This window comes from Marmota monax, unplaced genomic scaffold, assembly GCF_021218885.2.
Source record: "Marmota monax isolate L192 unplaced genomic scaffold, Marmota_monax_Labrador192_F-V1.1 WCK01_AAM20220418_F8-fsc00208, whole genome shotgun sequence".
NCBI lineage: Eukaryota > Metazoa > Chordata > Mammalia > Rodentia > Sciuridae > Marmota > Marmota monax.
Window position 1 is genome coordinate 2,840,465 of NW_026693914.1, and position 13,834 is coordinate 2,854,298.

The following is a 13,834-nucleotide window of genomic DNA, read 5'->3' on the forward strand; positions in this document are numbered from 1 at the left end:
CCAACTTGTTCCCACCAATGAATGTGCTAATCAGGGCTGGGGATGTGGCTCAAGCGGAAGCGCGCTCGCCTGGCATGCGTGTGGCCCGGGTTCGATCCTCAGCACCACATACAAACAAAGATGTTGTGTCTGTCGAGAACTAACTAACTAAATAAATAAATAAGTATTTAAAAAAAAAAAAAAAAAAAAAAAAAAAAAAAAGAATGTGCTAATCATGTTTTAGAGTTGTTATTTGATTTTCCCGTGGTGTGTGATGATTTACTAAGAGATGCTATGATGTATGTGGGGGTCCCTGCCTTCTCCAAAGAATGTATAAAACTGCTGCAAACCCTGAGCTCGGGGCCTCTCAGCATCACCAGTTGCTGTGTGTGTGTGGAGGACCGAGCTAGCTCGCAATAAACACCTCTTTGTGTTTACATCGATCTTGGTCTCTGGTGGTCTTTTGGGAGTCCCGAGCATAACATAGAATTCAAGCATAACAACACACCATCCATGGAAAGCAGAATTCTTAGGTGGCCACTGAAGGGAAAGCAAGGAACGAGAGACGGAGCCCAGGCAGAGATACACAGAGTTTATTTTTCAGAGCTGACAAATGAAGGCCCTCTCTCTATAGAGGCTTCAGTTCTGGGACTTTTATGGGAGAGGCTCAGGAATCAGAGCCAGGCAGGTCCTAATGCAAGGGAGGTTAAGGGTTGGGTTGGTATGAGGGAGTGGTGAGCCTTTCTCAGAAAGGTCCTTGGGCGGGAAAGCAGAACTTTTCCCTTAGAATGGCAGCTGTCACTTAAGATGGCCGTCCAGATGCTAAGCAAGGACTTATAACTTTCCCCTGGGGTTCTGCCCAGTTCTGTTGCTGTCGGATCCTCCAGTCCTGAGCAAAAGCAAAACTCTTTCTAGCAAGTTGTTTAGGGAGGACTTCCACATAGTCCCTTGAGACTCAGAATGAGTTGCTCTCTCTTGGTTCCCTGATCTAAATGCCTTGATTTCATCCTGTGACTGAGATGGTTGTCTACCAAAATCCCCACTCCTTCTAGCATAGTCATTAAAGAACGAAGACTACGTTTCCCAGCTGCCCTTGCACCTAGGTGTGGTCATGTGACAAGTCCCCACCAATCGAATATGAGCAGAAGAGAGTTCAACTCAGTTCTGAGTCAAGGACCTAAGAAGCAAGTTGGCTTCTTCCACACTTGCCTTCCTCTTCTACCAGCTGGATGTAGGTGACAGTGAGACTCTAGGGAATGAAAGAGCCCTGAGATGAGAAGAGCCTGGCTCCCTGAATCACCATGTGGAGGAAAGCCACTGGCCAATCAGAGGACACCCATCTCCATCTGTTATGTATGAGAAATTCCTAAGGCATTTGAACCATGATCTATTTGGGAGCCCGCCTGGGGTGCCTGTTCGCCTACTCCTCTTCACAAGGCACATCCCTCTGCTCGGCCTTCCCCCTAAATCAAGTTGCACAAGATGCTGACAAAGCTCCCGGATGAAAAGCTGCGGCTCTGCCTGTACTCACCTCCCTTGGCTGGCTCCCACCCCTGCCTGGCTTCACACTGTCTGCTTGCTCTGAAGTCTGGCCCACTCCGCCGGCCTGGGCCACCATCCATCTGCTGTCGATGAGTGCCTGGCTCCCAGCAAAATGCACATTTATTCCCCCAAACATAGGATTCTTTTTTCAGCAAAGGTGGTGCAGTATATTTGGAGAGGCAAGCTGCTCTTCCGCACATGGCTCTTGGTGACTTGGGACGCAGCCAGCAAGTTTGTGTCTTCAGTTCCAACTCCCTGAGCAAGAGCCTCCAGAGGTTGGGGAAGAGGTGGAGGGAGCAGTGGAGAGGGGGATGGGAACCAGAAGGGGGTGGGGGACAATTCTCTCAGAAAGCAATTAAGCATTTCTTGGTGGCCTGAGGGACAACCTCAGCTTGTTGTACTTTCCCCCCAGGGAGGCTGAGGAGCAGAGGAGGAAGGCATCCATGATCACAGCCCTTGAAAACTCGGCTTCATACTGGGGCTTTGGGAAGACGCAGAAGATCAGAAGATCGCTGCAGAAAGGCAGCCGGGCCCTTTCAACCTGCCACCAGGCTACTTCTCCCATGGGGAGCCCCAGAATGGACCACAGGGGGGCTCAAGATACAAAGGAGCTATCCATTTCTGAAGTTTGGCTCTATTCAGATTAACCTGTTGTTGTTTTGCAGTGCTGGAGATGGAACCCAGGGCCTCACATACACTAGGCGAGTACATTACCACTGAGCTACAGTCCCAGCCCTGAAGTGTGGCTCTGGATGGCAGGTTTCAGCCAAGGAGAGAGGAGAGGATGGTAGCTGAGCCCAGAGCAAGCCCGTGCTCTCTGGGGTCTCTGCTGCAGCTCCAAGACACAGAGGCCTGGCTCCTTTATGGGATCAGATACTCTGGAGGTTATAAAATGACAAGGCCCATCCTTCAAGGGGCTCCAGAAGGATTCTGCCTCAGCAACTTCCAGAACAAATCTGCTGTTTGTTTGAATCAGGAAATAACAGGCTGCAGACTCCCCAGGGGCCCAGGAATCCAGCCACTGGCTCCTCCTGTCCTTCTGTGAGCTAGATTCAGCCAGCCACACAGGGCCCTGCAAGGAAGTCAAGTTACAATAGCCTGAACTGTGCATCTCCAAGGATGCTGAGAACCCCCACTCAGGGAGGGTCAGTGGCCAACAGGGATTCTCCAGACCTTTAACTGGTCTGGTCACATGATGGCCTGAATTCTTTATGCTCAGCAAAAGGGCATCTGTAGTTTTGACTCTAGGCTGCCCTTAGCAATAATCTTGCAGAGCTTTGGGGCCTGCCTGGTGTGGGTGCTGTGAGCTGCATCTTGTGTGTCTCCAGGGAGAACATTTCCTCTTTCCCATCCCCTCCCTGTGGCTCACTCTCCTCCACCCCCTGTCCTATCCACCAACTCACTCCCCTTCTCTACACTCAGCCTGGTTCCTTTGATTTTGTCACTTAAAGCAGCGTGGTGGCCCAAGCCTACAATCCCAGCTACTTGGGAGACTGAGGCAGGAGGATTCCAAGTTTGAGGTCAGCCCCAGCAACTTAGTGAGAGACCCTGTCTCAAAATAAAAACAATGTAAAAAGGGCTGGCGATGTGGCTCAGTGGTAGAGTGCCCCGGGTTCAACCGTCCATCAAACATTGAGGACCTTGGTATGAATTCCTTCCAACTGTGCCCTCTCCCAATATGCCCTGGGTTTTTTTGTTTTTTTTTTTTTAAGAGAGAGAGAGAATTTTTTAATATTTATTTTTCAGCTTTCGGTGGACACAACATCTATATTTCATTTTTATGTGGTGCTGAGGATCGAAACCATGCCAGGCGAGCGCGCTACCGCCTGAGCCACATCCCCAGCCTCTGCCCTGGGTTCTTTCGTGACCAGTTTGCAAACATATCCTAACTGATCCATACCTGCAAGCCCCATCCCTCCCAGGGAGAAGCCCCAGCTTGACAGGGGCCAAGTCCAGAGTGCTGGGCAACAGGAAATACCAGAGCCCAAGGTCTTCCCAGGACTGGCAGCTCGGATGGCTTCAGGGGCAGAAATAACCTGAGCCCGCTGCCCTTTCCCTCTTGGGAGTGACTCAGCTAGAAGCCGAGGACAGAAACACCACGCAGCGCCGCCTTGGCCGTGGGTTGTGTATGGAGAGGAACAGGGGCAATCGCAGGGGTGAGCACCGAAAAGATGCTCAGCCTCACTGAGGGTAGGAGAAGTGCACCGAAGCCACCCCAGACCCCATTGTCCACTGAGCCACTTGGCAAAGACGAAGGCTGGTGTCGCGCCCAGTTGGCACAGGCGGGAAGAGGCGCTCGGGCTCTGCCACAGCGCTGTAAGCTGATCCGTCCTCCGCGGAGGCCACCAGGCAGTGCCCACCAAGGACACAGACTTTGACCCAGCAACCCCACTTCTAGAAAGGCCACATCCAGCTACGTGGGTGCCTTTGTGAAATGAACGAGCTGGGTGTTTATACCTGATGAAGGGCTGCGGGTGCCCTCCACGGGACCTGGCCCTAGATACGAAGTCCAGGAGCAGAACGGGTTGTGGGGGGCTCGGGTCGTGGGGGGCTCGCTGGATTCAGGTCTCAAAGAGCAGAGGAAGGGGCACCTACCGCAGGGCCCGCGAAGGAGCAGCGTTGCGCATGCTCCCAGCTGTGCGTGGGGAGGTGTGTCTCTGAATGCACCCCAGGAAACTGGCCGCATTGGCCCTAGAGGAGGGGGTGGTGTTTTGTTTTGGTTATTGTTTTTTGTTTGTTTGTTGTTTTTAATTTATTTACTTTTATATGGCGCTGAGGATTGAAACCCAGGGCCTCCCGCGTGCTAGACCAGCGCTCTACTGCTGAGCCACAACCCCAGACCCTAGAGGAGCGTTTTTGATACAAAATTTTGTAACTTGAAATTTTTGAGCTGTGTGAACAGGTTACCTACTGAAACAATAAATGCAATTTAAAATGTGTGACCCCCCAGCTCCTTAATGAAGATAATATTTCCTTGCATTTGTTTATTTATTCATATATTTGGGGGTCCTAGGGATTGAAACACCCCCCCACACACACACCCGCACTTTACTACTCAGCTATTCAGCTATCTCCTTGGTCCTTTTCAAATTTTTATTTTGAGACAGGATCTTGGCACAATGCCCAGGCTGGCTTTAAACTTGCAATCCTCCTGCCTCAGCCTCCTGAGTAGCTAGGATGACAGGTGTGAGCCAGTTTGACCCCAGTATTTGAAAATGAGCAAGTTCCAGGACAGAATGAAGTGGTGGAGGGGAGAGAGCATTCGTTCCACTTTATGTTCACACCATCTGTCATATTTTACAAATATTTCCATTTGTGCTGCCCCATTCAGTCCTCAGGACAGTCCGGTGTTTTCAAATAAAGAAACGGAGGTTCAGAGAAGCAAAGTGACTTCTTGGAAATCACACAGCAAGTGGCTGAGCCAGGACTGGAGTCCAGATTTTGAGATCCCTATCATGTGCCCTTTTCTCCCTCATTCAGGAGAGTCCTGAGGGCTGCAGTCACTATGTCCCCATTTCCACCCAGAACATCATCCAGACCACGGTGTGTACTGGCTTAGATACCAACTGTCCGTGGGTGGCATCAAATTCTGAGTCCTCTGCATCAGGTTGCTTATTAGGCCATGCTGAGGTGTGTGTGTTTGTGTCCCCCAAAATTCATGTACTGAAATTTAATCCCCAATGTGATAGTATTGAAAGGTAGGGCTTTAAGAGGTGACTAGTGCCCTTTTAAAGAGGCCGGAGGGAACTTGTCCACCCCTCTGCCACATGAGGACTCAGAAAGAAGATGTCATCTTTGAAGCAGATAGTGAGTTCTCCCCCAACACCAGATCTGCTAGGATCCTGACCTTGGACTTCCTAGCCTCCAGAACTGTGGGTAATGCACTTTTGTAAACTATAAATTCCCTGTTCTAACAGATCTTGTTATAGCAGCCTGAATGGGCTGAGACTGACTTTCAGTTGCTTCATTGATAAAATAGAACAATCGTAGAACCCAGCTCTGGGGGTTAAATGACCTAAGGGCTAAGAAAACAGTAACCCAGTGTTCAAACAGACCAAGTTTCCTGCTCTACTGTGGCTTGCTGGCTGCTTATGACTCTTGCATAAAAAAAAAAAAATCGCATTTACTCCAGCATTTGTTTTGCGTTGCCCACCTGCCCAGGTTCTTCTCTCCTTCCCGTCTCCGATTCCTTCTCTAGCTTTTCCTTCCTGCCCCAAAGCTGGCTCTCAGCAACCTGGGAACCTGGCCAGCCCAGCCAGCAGGGGAGGGTGGTGAGTGTGGGAACCCCGTTCTGAATTTTCTCACCCTCCTTCCACTTACATATTCAAATGTTCGTTTCCTCTGGAGGTTACAATCAACCAGAAACGGGCAACGGAGGGGGAAAGGCTAGTGAATGACAATGACGAGGACTTCTCCTTCCTCTTCTCCACCACGGAGGGCTGAACACTGAGCCCTTCTCCAGACGTCACCCTTTAAAGAAGGAAAAGATTGGCAGGAAAAACACGTGTTCTTCTTAATCCAGCCTCCCCTTCCTTGTTCTTATTTTAGTTTTAGAATTAACACATAGTGCTATCATTGGAATCTTGAATGTCCCCAAAGCCCCTGTGTTAAAGGTGTGGACACAGTCCGTGGGCTACCGGGAGGTGTAGACCTTTGGAGGTGGAGCCTAGCAGAAGAAAGTTAGGTCTTTGGAAGCATTCCCTTTAGGGAAAAATTGGGATGCTGGTCCTTCTTTTTCTCTTTGCTTTCTGGCCACCATGAGGTGAGTGCCTTCCTCTGCCAAGTGCTCCCACCATCGTATATGGCCTCAACACAGGCCCCTAGGCAACAGGGCCAGATCTCAGACTCAAATCTCGTACTGTGAGCCAAAACAAACATTTTCTCTTTTTAGTTCATTTTTCTCAGGTACTTTGTGATAGTAACAGAACTCTGAATAACATAATAATAAAACTCTGTGTGTGTGTGTGTGTGTGTGTGTGTGTTTAAATTCACAGAACCACCACCCCAGTCAGGATACAGAACAGTTCCACTGCCAACTCCTCTCTCAAGCAGCCCCGCTGGGGAGCCACCCTTAGCCCCTGCTGCACCCCTGGATGTGTTGTTACTGTAGTTTTTATTTGTTTGTTTGTTTGCTTGAGAATGTCACAGAAACAAAATTACACAGCATCTAACCTTTTGACAGCTTCCCCCCCGGGAATCCCGCCTGTAAGGGTCGTCCCAGCGTCTGCGTATCCGAAGTTCATTGCTCTGTTACTGCGTGCTGTCCGCTGTCTGGGCCTGCCAGGGTTTGTGTATCGTTCATTCACTGAAGGACATTGGGTTTTTCCCAGGTTTGGGTGACTGTGAATAGAGCTGCTCTAGATATTTGTGCAAAGGCTTTTGTGAGAACCAAAGTTTTCATTTTTCCAGGGCAATGTTCTCAATAGGAGGCAGTTGGCCCCCCCGGAAGCAGCTGGCAAGCCCTCAAAGTATTTTTGACAGTCACAAGGTGGGGGTGCTGCTGGCTCTAGTGGGTTGAGGTCAGGGAGGCAGCTCAACACCTTAGACCCCGAGGACAGCCCCACAGCGATCAAGGATCTGGCCCGAAGTATCAGTGGTGCTCAGGCTGAGGATCCCTGTCCAGGGGCAGCTGGGGCTGAGCCCGCTAGGTCCTATGGTGTGTTGAACTCTATAAGAAATGTAGAAACCATCTTCCAGATGCCTTTACCCACCCCACCCCTTTTCTTTTTCTCCCAGGTCTCAAGGATTGGACGCACATGCTGGGCAAGAGCTCTACCACTGAGCTTCACCCAGCCTGAGTTAACCATTTCGCATCCCCCACAACCAAGCCTCTGGGTTCTGGGAGATTCACATCTCCGCTGGGGCCTGCTGCTGTGGGTCTTTTTAGAGTCATTACAATGGGCATATAGTGATATCTTATCACAGTTTTAATTTGCATTTCCTTAGTGGCTAATGATGTTGAATATATTTTTATGTGCTTATTTGCCATCTGTGTGTCTTCTTTGCTGAAGTATCTGTTCAAGTCTTTTGCCCATTTTTAAAATTAGGTTGTTCCTTACTGTCAAATTTTGAGAAGTCTTTATATATTATGGATACAAGGGTTTCCGTGTGTGAAATATGTGACTTGTATTTTCTGCTGTCCTCTCATTCTCTTAAGGGTCATGTGTGTGTTTGGAGGGGTGCTGGGGATTCAACCCAGGGGCCCTCCAGCACTGAGCCACACCCCTAGCCCTTTTTATTTTGAGACAGCATCTCATGAAGTTGACCACGCTGACTTCAAACTTGCAATCCTCCTGCTTCAGTCTCCTGAGTCTCTGGAATTAAAGGCATGCCCCATCACACCCAGCAAAAGGCAAAAATTGTTCATTTTGGCTGGGGATTTGCTCAGGGTATGGCACTTGCTACGAGGACCTGGGTTCATTACTTAGCACTGCAAAAGGAGAAAAGCAAAGACAGGATCAGCTCTATGATACCAAGAGCTTCCCACTAACCCTTAAAATAGGGTGGTGTGATGGTTATTTTTAAGTTGCATTTATTTATTCATCCATTAATCACCCATTCATTCATTCATTCATCCAGGGGACTGAACCCAGGGCCCATCCATCTCCAAGCTACATGCTCAGTCCTTTTTGTTTTTTATTTTGAGAGACGTTCTCGCTAAGCTGTGGAAGCTGGCCTCCTGAGTCATTGGGGTCACAGGTGAGCGCCACGGTACCCAGCTGGTCTTGGTTATCCCAGTTCCTTTGCCCTTCCACAGAAATGGTAGAATCGTCTCGTCTCCCTCTACCACCTTGATTTTTTTACTTTGTTCTAGGTAGGACTTTACACCCACCCGTCTGGATAGAACCTTTCGGTAAGTTCTGGGAAAAGAGGAGAAATGCCAATTTTATAGAAAACTCCAGCGCAGCCATTCACCTGTGTCCTGGGAGAACAGATGGTATTTTGCCTGAGGAAAATAGCAGGATGCAAATTGGCTTCTCACTCACTACAGAGGGTTTATGAAAAGACTCAAGACTAATAAATGCTCTCTCCACCACTTTGCAAGGCCAACTTCATTCCCTTTTTGACAGCAAAACCGTAACAACACTTCTGACTTGTCTGCAAGATATCACTGATCTGCTTGAAATATGTTTGTCACCTGGTCAAATAACTTACCAGAAACTGCACACGCAACCTCTACAGTAGGAGAGTGGGACTTCATCTTGCTCTGTGATTGGCAGCTCTGAATACGTTGCCCTCCAGTCACCAAAGCCCAGAGCTCAGCTGAGGGAGTGGGAACTGCTAGTTCTGCTGTTATTGGGACTGGCAGGGCTGAGCCTGCTGTCCCCCAGCCCCTGGCTCCTAGATCCCCAGATTCTGCCTCTGAGAAGACTGCAGGCTCCAGACCTCCTTACCAGAGAGCAAAGTCCTCTCTGATCTGGTCACTCTGTGCCAATATTGCTTTGTTTACTACCTGAAAGGAGGCCTCCTAGTTTTCTGCTTGTGCAATGAGGTGATCAGCTTGGGGAAAAGAAATCCTGGGCCACTCATTGGGGCAGCTAATCCCAGGGGCAGGAGTAGTAGGCATGGCCTGGCATGTCCTGATTGCTCCTCCCAGTCTGCACCTGGCTGGCTGCTGGCCCTGGGCAGGGAGTTTGACTTCCTTGAGCCTCTTGGCTTACCTGTAAACTGGCCACTCTGCAATCTGATCTGCCCACCTCGTAGAATTATTGCAAGATGCAAATGATCAATCACAAAGAATATTCTGGAAAGACACGGCCCCAACTGTTCTGAGTTGCTTCTCTGGAGAATGAGTGGATCCTGGGGATTTCTACTTTCCTCTTCCATCAGTTCTGATCTCATTTCCAAATTCTCAACAAGTATGAATTCTTTTTATGGTTAAACAGTGTGTAGGGCTGGGGGCATAGCTCAGTGGTCGAGAGTGTGTTTTGCATGTGCAAGGCCCTGGGTTCAACCCTTGGCACTAAAAACCAAAGCAAACCAAAAACAGAATGAAGTGCTCACTGCCGTGCCTAAATATGGTCATGCAACAACACACTCTGGTCTGCAAAGTCTCCACCCTTAAGCGGCATTCACTCTTCAAAGCCCGTGTAGTGGGTCACGGAGCCCTGCGTTTATCACATGGAAGTCACAGCATAACCACCGAGTCCCTGGATACTTGAAATCTGAGGTGCTGGTGAAGTCAGCTGGGGTGGGAGATGAGATGGCAGGGCTCCTCCCCCCTCCCCGGGCCTCCCAGGTAAGGCACGTATGTTCCTCCCTGGCAATCTGCAGAGTAGCCTGGGGCAGGCCAAGCGGTGCCACAGCGAGGGACACTGCAGGGCAGCACAGAGTCAGCACAGAACACACTTTATGAAAAATCAGTCACTGGGGCTGCAGCCCGCTGGAGTAAAGGGGCCGGACACCGAGGCCGCCCTCCCCAGGAGCTGGCTGCCCTCGGGGTTCTGGCCATGTCAATGGCTCCAGCAGGCACTGTGGCCAGCCTCAGCCAGCAGAACACAGTGCCCAAAGGCACAGCCGGGGCTGGCACACTGCACCAAGCAGCCAGGAGGAATGGGGCTGTGTGCATCTATATTTATTTGCTGTTTGAAGCCCCTGGCAGGAGCAGGAAGGTGCTCTGATTGCCTTATGTGGCTGCAGTCCCCTCAGGCCCTCCTTTCCTAGATCCCCTGCCAGATCTGGAAAGTGGCAGGGTCACAGCCCACGAAGAACCCAGGACACCCCAGGAGTAAGAAAAGAGACCAAGTAAGGAGATGACTGCTTAGGCAGTTATCATTAGTCAGTCCCAAATGACTGTCCCTCTGACCAATGACAGGAGGGCAGGGACAGCCAGGCCCTCCAGCCAGCGGCACAACCCAGGTGACAGTTATTCAGCTGAGATCAAGTTGCAGCTATTCTCAGTCCAGGGGCTTGGAGGGAAGTCACCTCCTACCCCTGGGCTCCAGGCAGTGGGGGGGCACGGGTGGGGGGAATTCCTTGGGTGCTGGAAACAAGTCCTGCCCTGTCCTGGGCTGCGGGGACCAGTTGTCCTATGCTAGTGGCTGCCCAAAGCCTGAGAGGGCTGCAGCTGCCCAGCTGCCGGTGGCAGTCTCGGGGCTGGGATGAAGGAGAACACAGACCTTGGGTCAACGTCACCTAAGCACACCACCCTGCTGGGTCCTGAACAAGTCCAGGCCATCAGGTTGAGACAAACACGAACACATCCTCGCCAACACAAATCTCTGGCCTCCTCTATCTGCCCCAACAGAAGCCCAGACAGGAACCATGGGATGCAGACGCCAGAGGATAAGACACTTCCCTAAGGCAGGGGGCTGCGAATTCTTTCTGGAAAGGGCCAAATAGCAAAGATATTTGACTTACTGACCGTGTGGTCTCCATCCAACTATACAACTCTGTCATTGCACCGTGAAGGAAAACAGACACAGTCAATATGTCAGCAAGTCAGCATGACTGTGTTCCAATAAAACTTTATTTAAAAGAACAAATGGTGGTCCAGAGGTGTCCTGTGACATGCAGTTTGCTGATCCCTGCTCTACTTTACCAGACCCCCCCCAAGGGCAGGTCCGTGTACCTTTAGGGCCAGCTGTTCTTCCTGGATTCTGGAACTGCAGGTGCCCCAACGGCCGGCTGTCCGTCAAGGTTGAGAGCAAGAGGGTTTGGCACGCATGCAAGGAGAAGGGGAAGCAGCTGTTTGCTGGAGAGCCCTACAGGAAAGCACCCCTCATCCACCCATTCTAATTAACCTTTGATAAATACCTCCCCTGTGAACAGGTTTGCAGACCCATAAGTCAACAAGGTAGGCCACAGAGGGTTCATGCAGATAAAACAAGGGATGGTCCACCTTGCAGGCATGCAGGATGCTTGGGGAGGGGGCCATGGGGCCTCCTGGCACTAGGGATTGAACCAGGGCTTCAGGCTTGCTACGAATGCTCTATTACTGACCTACATCCCCAGCCCTTTTTATTTTTTACCTTGAGGCAGGGTCTCGCCAAGTTTCCCAGGCCAGTCTTGAATTTGTGATCCTCCTGAATCAGCCTCCCAAGTAGCTGGGATCACAGGTAAGTGCCTAGCCAGATATATATATATATATATATATATATATATATATATATATATATATATATATATATATATTTCTTATCATATGACCTTGGGCTTAGGATCCATCAGTAGCTGGCACAAGGGGGTTTAAACTTCAGATCTGCTGCCCTTTACTGAGTGGCCCTGGGCAATTTACTTAATCTCACTAAGCTTTGGTCTCCTTGTTTGAAAAAAGGGAGATAAAAATCGTACTTGGCTCCTGGCGCCCTGGAGTTTAGATCAGATAACCCCATGAAACACTTGACACAATACCTGGCAAACACAGGCAGAACCAGACCTGTGGCCATGACGGGTGACTGCTGGGTTGCTCATTGGGCACCTCCCATGGGCTTGGAGATGCTAAGTGACCTCTTATTCATTACAAAACTCTGAAGCAGCTCATTTTACCAGTGAGGAAATCAAGGTTCAGAGAAGCAGTGAGTGGCCCAAGGGCACACAGACGTAGCTATTCTCAAAAGGAACCATGAAGGCCATTGTACCAGAAAAGAACAGGCATGAGCAAGGGACCTGGGCCTTCTGAAGGTGACAGGAAAACTGGTTCCCGGTGCAATAACTCGCTTCCATTTATGCAGAGGAAGGATGTGGTTGCTTCTGAGACACCGTGAGCTCAGCTGGGGGGCCCTATCTCTGGTACACCTGCCAGTCTTTTCTGGGAACACTGAGACTGTCCTGAACAGAAAGAAAGACCTTTGGCACAAACATCCAGAGGCCATTTGTAAAAGGTTGGCTGGTGTCCCTTGAAATTTTATATGTCCACTGGGAACCTCAGAATGTGACCTTTTTGGGGGGTCTATATAGATATAATTAAGAAAAGGTTTGAGACAAAATGGTACTAGATCAGGATGGGCCCTAAATCTACAGAGACTGTCACTATGGGAACCAGAGGATCCTAGGAGACTTAGAGGAGGCCATGTAACGACAGAGGCATGAATTGGGGGGATGTGTCTAAAAGTCAAGGAGTGCCGAGGATTAATGGCAGCCACCAGAAGTTGGGAGAAAAGCAAGGAATGGATTCTTCCTTGGGACACCCAGAAGGAACCAATTCTGCAGTACCTTGATCTTGGATTTCTGGCCTCCAGAACTATGAGAATAAAGTTGTCATTGGAAGCCACCCAGTATTCAGTAATTTGTTATAGCAGCCACAAGAGACTAATACATCACTCGTGGGCTTTGTGGTTCCTGGTATCTCTCCGGCCCAGCCCGCTCTGAGGCACACAATGATGCTTTGTGGGTGAGAGAATGGACAAAGAGACAAAGGAAGGGAGAAATCAGTAGGGGGGGAGGGGGTGGCTTGGAAAGCCAGAGGCACAACGCCAGGTCAAGGGAAGCCACTGCTGGGAGCCAGGAACGGGGCGAGGTCAAGAAACTCACAGGAGAGGTGAGCAAGGCCAAGCATGGCGCCATCTCCTCTAGGTCTGAAGAATGCAAGTAAAGGAGGCTGGTGACAAGCTCTTCACTGGGAGAGACAGCCAGGTCAACAGAGGGACTGCGCGGTCAACCCAGTGCTCAGGCCCGCGCGGCTCCTGGAGATAATTAGACGCCATCCCCACACAGCCGTCCAACTGCTTGGTCAAGCTGTGAGCAGGGCTTGGGAGAGGGACCAGGCGGCTGGCTGTGATCCTCTGGTCTTGGCCCTCCCCTTGGTGCTCCAGGGCCCTCATTCCCACTGCCCTGGGTGACCATAAGCACCTGGGTAATGGGGGAGGTGCGCTCCCCAGTGGCTTTCTTGTGCAGGGGTTTAGGCCTCTCCTGACACTCGACGCCAAAGCCAGGTCCTCGTGTCTTATCAACAGCCCTTCTAGGCTGGCAGCTCAGGAGCCTTAAGGATGGACATTGTCCCTTGTTTGGGGTGGCCTTCATTTCCTTCCCTCCTCCTCACTGCTCCATGGAGAGGAAGAGGTCTTCCTCCACCCCCTTCGCCGTGGGTTGGCTTGAGACTGCCTTAAAACAGCTGAGACACAGCTGGATCCCCACTGAGCCCTCAAGGACCAGTGTTTTCTCTCTGTTCTTAGAGTTGTCAGCTGCCACTTACCAAGCATGGCCCTATTGTGAAGGGAGGCCCCAGGGAGGACCCTGTGCTGCCATCTTGAACATGCAGCCAAGCAGGGCCTTCAGATGACCACAGTCTCAGCTGCCATCTGACCGCACCTGCATGGGGTCCCCCAGGAAGAACCCACCAGCTGAGCCCCACCAACCCACACAACCATGGGAG

The 13,834-nt window shown here is 50.6% G+C and overlaps 2 long non-coding RNA genes across 2 annotated transcripts; both read right to left on the reverse strand.

Annotated features, from left to right (window-relative positions):
* Positions 1-6,617: 6,617 nt before the first annotated feature.
* Positions 6,618-10,132, reverse strand: LOC124105958 (uncharacterized). Its single transcript, XR_006855940.2, has 2 exons — positions 8,677-10,132; positions 6,618-7,951 (listed from the first exon to the last, which is right to left on the reverse strand). It is a non-coding gene; the product is annotated as an uncharacterized LOC124105958 (long non-coding RNA).
* An 822-nt stretch (positions 10,133-10,954) lies between these two features.
* On the reverse strand, positions 10,955-11,585 carry LOC124105960 (uncharacterized). The gene is made up of 2 exons (XR_006855942.2): positions 11,493-11,585; positions 10,955-11,148 (listed from the first exon to the last, which is right to left on the reverse strand). It is a non-coding gene; the product is annotated as an uncharacterized LOC124105960 (long non-coding RNA).
* Between the last annotated feature and the right edge of the window lie 2,249 nt (positions 11,586-13,834).